The sequence below is a fragment of the Acinonyx jubatus genome, chromosome F2 (genome assembly GCF_027475565.1).
Source record: "Acinonyx jubatus isolate Ajub_Pintada_27869175 chromosome F2, VMU_Ajub_asm_v1.0, whole genome shotgun sequence".
Classification (NCBI taxonomy): domain Eukaryota; kingdom Metazoa; phylum Chordata; class Mammalia; order Carnivora; family Felidae; genus Acinonyx; species Acinonyx jubatus.
In genome coordinates this window covers 67,432,893-67,440,000 of record NC_069394.1, presented here as the reverse complement: position 1 = coordinate 67,440,000, position 7,108 = coordinate 67,432,893, and positions in this window count along the sequence as shown.

Here is a 7,108-nt window from a genome sequence, read left to right as displayed (position 1 = left end):
ACACATTCAAAATTGCTCATTTAAATTCCCAATTTTATGTGATCTTTTGGCTTATTTCATAACCTGACTTCAGTGTGACCTGTAAAGGACTGGGAAATCATATAAGCAGAAATAATAGGCAGGTTTGAGAAATGGAAATAGTTTCTATTTAAATTTAAATTTTAAAATGATATCAAATTAAACAGAGTTTAGGGTCTATGAATTAATTATTGATCTTTGATTTGGCTGTAAAATAAAAGTGCAGTCACCTGAATGTACAAAATCAGATGATATAAACGTTTTAGACACACACACACACACACACACACACACACACACACCTTTTTGTTAGTTGTTTTTGGAAACCTTTTTCAAAGTATTTGCAAAGAACGTGCAATGATCAGGACCATGGTGAGGTCCCCGTGGCTCACCGAGAGGTGACTCGGGGCTCTGGTTGGTACACAGAGTTCGGTTGAGAACAGGTCATTGTTTAGAAAGGTACATTCGTCCGGGATGGCACTCGTGATAAGATTAAGCATAAACCTAAACCTTGGCCTGGGGAAAGGATGGCGGCAGGGGTGAGGAGGAGAGATGCGGATAAACCCTGCTCTGTTGCTTGCGCACATAATTAAAAGGCCGCCCCTCATCTGGAGCGTGGGCTCTGTCCGGCCTAAGGTGCTTATTCTATAGTTACTTGGCCAACCATGTGTGAGTGAACAAGAGCCCAAGAGCTTAGAATTAAGGATCTAGATGAAATGTCCAGGAGGTGTCGACTCTTGTCTCCATTTTAGGGAGAGGCAACCGAAAATGGTGACTTTGCCTTGCCTTGAGCAAGCCTGAGCATTGACGGGAGGGCTGTGAGGAAGGGCCAGAGAGACTGGGGGCGCGACGTCTTAGGGGGCTGTCTTTGGACCTCTGTGTTGGTGACAGGGGGGTATAGGCAAGGGCAGGGCACTCGCCCTTTGCTGTACCCAGGCGCAGTTCTTGAGGGCTGAGCGCCTTCTGCGGCTCTTTGGTTTCAAGGACACAGCGAGCTGCTCAGGACTTTGGGAGCCAACATCTGTCTGACTGGTGACGTCAGCAGCCCGTGTAATCCTCTTGTGCTGAAGGCAGATGCCTTATTTGTTTGGCTGGAGCGAGCCATTAATCCCTAATTCTGGATCAGCAAGCGAGGGGGAAAGACCGGACCGCTCCGACCCACCCCCACCCACCCCCACCTCCCACCCTAAAGCACCTTATACCACGGAAGCCTCTCAGCCTCCTCTTTCCTCCGCGAAGGCGCTCAACAGCAATTGAAAACGCTTTGGTCCTCTCCAGGTTTGATCAGAGCCTGTAGGTCTTTCTCCTTCGGATTTCTAGGGCTATGTGTATATGTAGTTCTTTCATCGATCGTTTCGATTTTCTTGCTGGGACGCGCGGGTCTTGCAGTTCGCGGGGTCCTAAGCCAAGAAGGGGTGGGGATTGGAGAGTGCGGATGTAGAGTGTGGTCTGAGGGAAGGGGTGAGGCTGGGGCAAGGGAGCACAGAATGCGGGAACTGCTGGACTGCGCTGGATGATCTTCTGCGGACGCGTATTGACAGTTCCAGCTCCCGACGTCTCTTCTCCGGCAGCTGCGGTGCCGCAGCGTCTGGCCCCCACCTCGCGGCTTCCGCAGCCAGGTCCTGCGTGCTCCGCCACCGCGCCGCCCCCCGGGCTGCGCCCCGCGGGCTCCGCGCGCCGCGGGCCCCTCTGCGCGGGGCTGAAGCCTGAGGACAGAGGTCGCAGCCCGCCGTCTGGGGTCCCGTCTCCCCGTCACCTTACCTCCCTCGTCTGCTCCCTCCCGCCTCCTGTTCCTCTGTCCCCAAACTCCCCCTCCCCCCACCTCTCTCCCTCTCTAATGCTGCACTGTGATTCTGTTTTTCAGAAGCGCGTGCTGGGGAATCTGCGCTGGACTGGCTCTCGGCGCTCCCTCCAGCCGCAGCCGGTATCTACGCCGCCCAGGGACTGCGGTGGCTGAGGATCCTCGCTTCCTCGGACGCAGGAGTCGGAGCGGGCCTTTCCCTTGGGCCGACCGCGCTGTAGGGGACGCCGCGAAAAGAGCCGCTGCGCCCGCCAGCTCCTGCCCGCTGCCCAGAGGGCTCCGCCCGTAGAGGTCAACTCCCCTCACCCCTTCCTCTCTCCTGCTCGCCCTCCCTCCGCCCGGCCCAGGTTCCTCCAGCCTCCAGACTCTTGCCGCAGTCTGAGGAGAGCGCGTCGGCTGCGCTGTTCTGAGCCATAACCCCCAGCCGGGCCCAGACCCGAGGTCCGCGCTCCCAGGCAGTGGGGAAGCCTTAGTGAGCTGCCTTTTCTCTCTGCACCAAAGCTGTAGCCAGACCAGATGGGCCGCCCAGCTCTCTCGGGACTAGGCAGGTGCGGTTGAGTTAATTTTTCCGCATTACAAAGAAAGACGACCCAGCCCGCCCTTGGCCTCTCATCTCTTCCCCAAACCTCCCAACCGAAACCACGGTGACGTTATCAGAGGACACAGAGCCTAGGCATATCTGCGTGTTTATCTTACACACACACACACACACACACACACGCATGATTACTTTCCCTTCTATACGCTAGATCTCATTCCCGACAGCAAGAAGTCACTGACAAAGCTTTCTGCACCAGAACATGCAATGGCGCGGTCCTTAAAACCCGCCATCCCTTACAAGTGACTTAGAAGGGATGCAGGGCGAACCACCTCGGTTAATTGCCTTCAGGAAAATAACACGATTAGGAAATTAGATCTGTACCAGGGGAGTAATTAACTTCGATCCACGCCGTCATTTGAAAACTAGATTTATAGGGTATGTATGTTTTTAGGTGTGCTGTAAATGGCATGCAGATATATGCATATGTATACGCAGACACATGCATCGTCTACACTTCCACCGAACAGACTAATTAGCAGCGGCTCTGGCAGCTGTGGCAGGAGGCGAGCTGAGACAGGAGCCCGGCTTATGAGTTACGACTCTGGGGGAGTTGTAGGGACTCAGAGCTCGGCGTAGGGGGAAGGGCAGGAGAAGGGATGTGTTCGCAGCGGGTCAGTTACTTTCCGGATCAAGATCAGACTCTGCCCTCCGTGTTCACAGCGGACCTTGATTTAATGTCATACAATTAAGGCACGCGGTGAATGCCAAGAGCGGAGCCTATGGCTGCACTTGAAGGACACCAGAACGTCTCAGGACGAGAAAAGGGAAAAGGCAATCACAAGGGGGTTTGAGGGGTAGTAGAACAAACCCATCATTTGCCGCATACGGACCCTCAGAGTGATTCCAGAACCAACCTAGTGTTTCCAAAGCAAACCGGTCATAGTTTTCGGTAAAAGCCTCGGAAATCTGCTGGCGGATTTTAGGAGAGTTCCGGTGACAGGAGCTTCAGCTGTCAGGAAAGCAGGAGTTCCAGTTTGTGCAGATATTCTAGAATTGAACTGTTTAGAAAGCAGTGGATCTTTAAGGAGCAAGTAGTGTGATTGTTTGCGATTCTGGGCCAAGCTGCCGAAACAAACAGAACAGAGAGGATGATAATGTTAAATGGCGCCCTCGTCACATTGCGCAAGAAACCTCGAATGGCTCAACTCCTTCGGGAAGCCCTCTACAACCACCACCACTGCCCTCTACCCGCCCCACCCCTTCTCCCTTTCTCTTCCTAGTATCCAGTCGGCCTTGCCTGACTTTGAAAAGCCAAGATAATTTCCTTGTATCGACATAGTCTCAATGGTCAAATCAGTCAAAGGAGTAGGACAAGGGGAAAAGGCCAAGCCTGAAACTTTAGAAGGACTCTGCAAATTAATTTATTTGGAAGCCAATGAAGTGGACTTTGTTAAGGTAGTAGTTCCGCACCACGGCCTTGGAGCCAAAAACAAACCCAGATTAAGAAAGCGAGCCTTGATAGATGTCTTTGTTCTGCCTTGGCCTGCAGGGGCTGGGAACAAAGGAGAGGAACTGAGAGAGGATTCACCAAAGTGGCCGCGCCCTTAGCGCCTGGCGCTGTCCGCGGTGCTGACCTCGGCCCTCTTCTCTCTCCGTAATTTAACCAAAAAGCAATAGGACCCTCCCGCCCCCATCCCGAAGAATAACAGAATATTAGGTAATTTGAGAAAGAAAAAAAATTAAAGGCAGAGAAATGCCGCACACGGCAAAACCTAATATTTTACCAAAATAGTCCACTCTAGCTGTTGCCACACTTGACTTGCCCTTTACAGTCTTGGCGTAGTTACGTAGTTAGTGTATGTACATTGGGAAACAATTCCACTTTATTTAGACTGAAACCTGAATCTAGCAATGGGCGGGACTTGCAAGGAGAATGAGGAGAATGAAGGCTCTATTTTTTCTTTCTTTCTTTCTTTCTTTCTTTCTTTCTTTCTTTCTTTCAAGTCATCTTCCTTAAAACATACACAAACTTATGGTCTTCAGCTGCATACCTAAATAGTGCTAGTGTGGTCAGTAAAGGGACTCACAACGGACTCAAGTGTGGGCCTTGAGACTTACCAGAAAAGGACAGAATGGGGACTCACTAGATGAGACCAAGCAGGAGTCCACCCAGCCCCATCCCCTCAGGCAGAAAGGCCAGCCTTCCTAGGTGGGTCCAGAGCCCCAAGCTCTGCAGACCTCTCTGATGCGCGGAGCAAGCTCCGCGCTTCCTGGCCGGCGGGAGGCACTGCAGGCCAGAAAACGTGAAACCCGCACTGCGGAAAAACCAACTACAGCATCCTTTTCCTCCTCAAAGCTCTGTCAGTTGCGATTGGAAAAGGGCAGGGTGGCTAACCAAATAGCAGGCAATGAAGATTTCCTTTAGGAGTCGAGGGGCGTATGGATCAGTATTCATACATTCAATAAATCTTTTATATTGAGAACATTAAATATAAATAATAAGAATTTAAATATCTTAACTAAATAATCAAAGAGAGATAGAGAAACAGGAAATCAGCCAATGTGTAACCAGCCTGAGGTCGCAAAAGAAATTGCTACATGCTTGTTTGTGTTTATAAATCCACAAACATAAAAGATGTTAAAACTAGAAATAGATAATAGTAACAATAGATTATAGAATAATAGATCTATAAAAATAGAAATAGATAACAATCCACACTGGGCAACAGAGGTGGCAACACCAATTTTGATCCAGATATAGAAATGGGCCAAAATGGGTCATACATTTCATCGGATTCATTCTTTTACACCTGAATGATGGAGATATATCAAATGATTCCAAAAATAAAGTGGTAAATCACCTATTCTCAGGAGATAGTCATACTGCCTTCTCTCAGGGTGGATTTTATTTGTCCTCCGATTTTAGAATTCTGCAAATTAGGCCTTTCATGTCCATTGATGACTTAAATTTCTATCTCATTTTATATAATTTGAGAGGGAATAGGTAAAACACACTAAAAAAGGGGGGGATTACTTGAATAATAAAAGGAGAGTGTTTGGAAACATTCCTCTCATGCCCGTTAAGAGTAGTCATTGGAAATTGAAATGAATTTAAAGCATCACATGTTATCATGGAAGCTTGATTTCATTCCAGGATTCATGCAATTGTGCTGATCTGCACCCACATTCCCTCGGATATTTCATGAAGCAACAAGGGTCCAAGGTTGCAAAATATTTCTTCCTGAGTTGTGTTATAATTCATATTACATAATAGAAACCCACCTAATTCCCCTCACTCTAATCCTTCCTGTTTAGGAAATCTAAATTCATCCTCCAGAAAACTAAGTTTTTAAATTACTTTCTAAACAGAGATGAGAAACACGGTGTGAAAGAGAGAAGGTAAAATACTGTTTAAATAAGGGAACATTTAGTATTCTGGTTACAGCGATTAAACCCAGAATGGTTACTGATCCGTAATATTTCTAGATTTTTAAGACTATTTTATTTTCTACTTCTTTTAAAAGTAATCATCTGGTTTAATGTCATCGCCAATTTGACTGCTATGAAATTCAGTGCTCAGCATTTTTTGCAATAAAACAATTTAAGCTTCGCAATTGGAGAATTTCGGCCTGGAGTGCCACGGGGGTCCTTTGACAATCACAACTTTCATTTAGTGGTCTGAAATTAAAGCTTTTTAGAATAAGTTGGGAGCAGCTTGACCCTTTGAAATACTCAATGACAACCCTCCAGGGAAATAGCATGTTTTCTTCCTGGGAAGGAGATGCTAGCGCAGTGCACCAGGGAGTAATACGCTGTCAACAATGCCAGAGCGCCCTCTGCTGCCAGAAAGAGGCAAGACACTAGCTAAAATATCCAGATGGCACTGAGTTGCTGGGTAAGCAGTGAAAACATTAAGCTCTTAGAAACATTTAATCTGTGAAATTTAAAATCTCTGATCATATTGTATTTTTGAAGGGGCCACCTGATTTTGATTTTGAGAACTCCTTGAATAATTTTCTTATATTTCTTCAAGGTAGTGAAAGGTCAAATGTTATGAAGTTTCAGTCTGTCAAATTATTTCTGTAGTTACATTTCTGCACTTTCTCTAATTTTATATGAAAATATGAAATTGCAGTTCGGAGTTAAAAAATCTTTGTGCTGAATATATGAGCAAATAATTCTTTTCCTAGTTTCTCTAGATAATTAAGATCTAATAAAAAATTAGCTAAAGATATCAATCATAGATTGTTAACATTTTTAAAAATTAAGGACTGAGGTAAAGAATTATTTTCTTATTTTGCTAATTAACCCAGATTTTTCTCGAGCTTTAAGTCTAGGAAAAGAAAGTGAGTTATGTTTGAGGAAGAAGTTGAAAATTTTGCTTCACCCAAATATATATATTCTTTTTACCCTTGAAATTTTTGAAATGAACTTATATCCATGCTTAGCTTAGAAAGATTTCATTAGAAAAGAATGCACTCTGACTGTAAACAATCTGATGTGGCTGCAGCACAGGCAAACTCATAAAGAAGCAATACCTGAATTAAAATTGAGTTTTTCAGTATGGAGCAATCTCTTTTCAAATGAAATTGGAGAGCATTTTCTAAAAGGTTAAAAATTCTTTTTGATTTTTATGTATTACAGGGTTTGTATTGAGTTTTAAAATGTACAGCTGTATTAATTAAATGTTGTGAATCTCAAAATTACAGCCTATTTCTAAACACACACACACCTTTGCCATGAAGACT